Raw genomic sequence first — 431 nt, forward strand, 5'->3', positions numbered from 1 at the left:
ATGTTAATCTCTTCTTTTTTTTTTTGGGGGGGGGGGGGGGGAAAAATAGCTATACCGCTTTTCCTGGGCTCCCAAAATCTTGTTATATCCTGTGTTTATACTTGATTGTTTCCGGCTCCGTGGATGGGGTTGGACTTGTTGAGTACGTTCGTACTCCCCCTTGCTTCAGTTACTACGGAGGAAGACACGGATTTCTTTTGCCAAAGATCTAAAAGTACAGGTTGTGTCCGCCCCCCAACCCTCCCCTGTGGGTGGTGGGCCTTCTCCAAAAATCCTGCTTCTTCCCGTGTAAGTCCCTGAATGCTCTCTTTTGGGCAGTCGCTGGGTTAGCCACTGATGGGTATTTAACTTCTTATCGCTGCGGGGCTCTCACACCCACTCCCTCAGGAGTCGAACGGGAACTGAATTATCTGTCAAATAAATGGGGTATC

Source organism: Setaria italica, chromosome V (genome assembly GCF_000263155.2).
Source record: "Setaria italica strain Yugu1 chromosome V, Setaria_italica_v2.0, whole genome shotgun sequence".
Classification (NCBI taxonomy): domain Eukaryota; kingdom Viridiplantae; phylum Streptophyta; class Magnoliopsida; order Poales; family Poaceae; genus Setaria; species Setaria italica.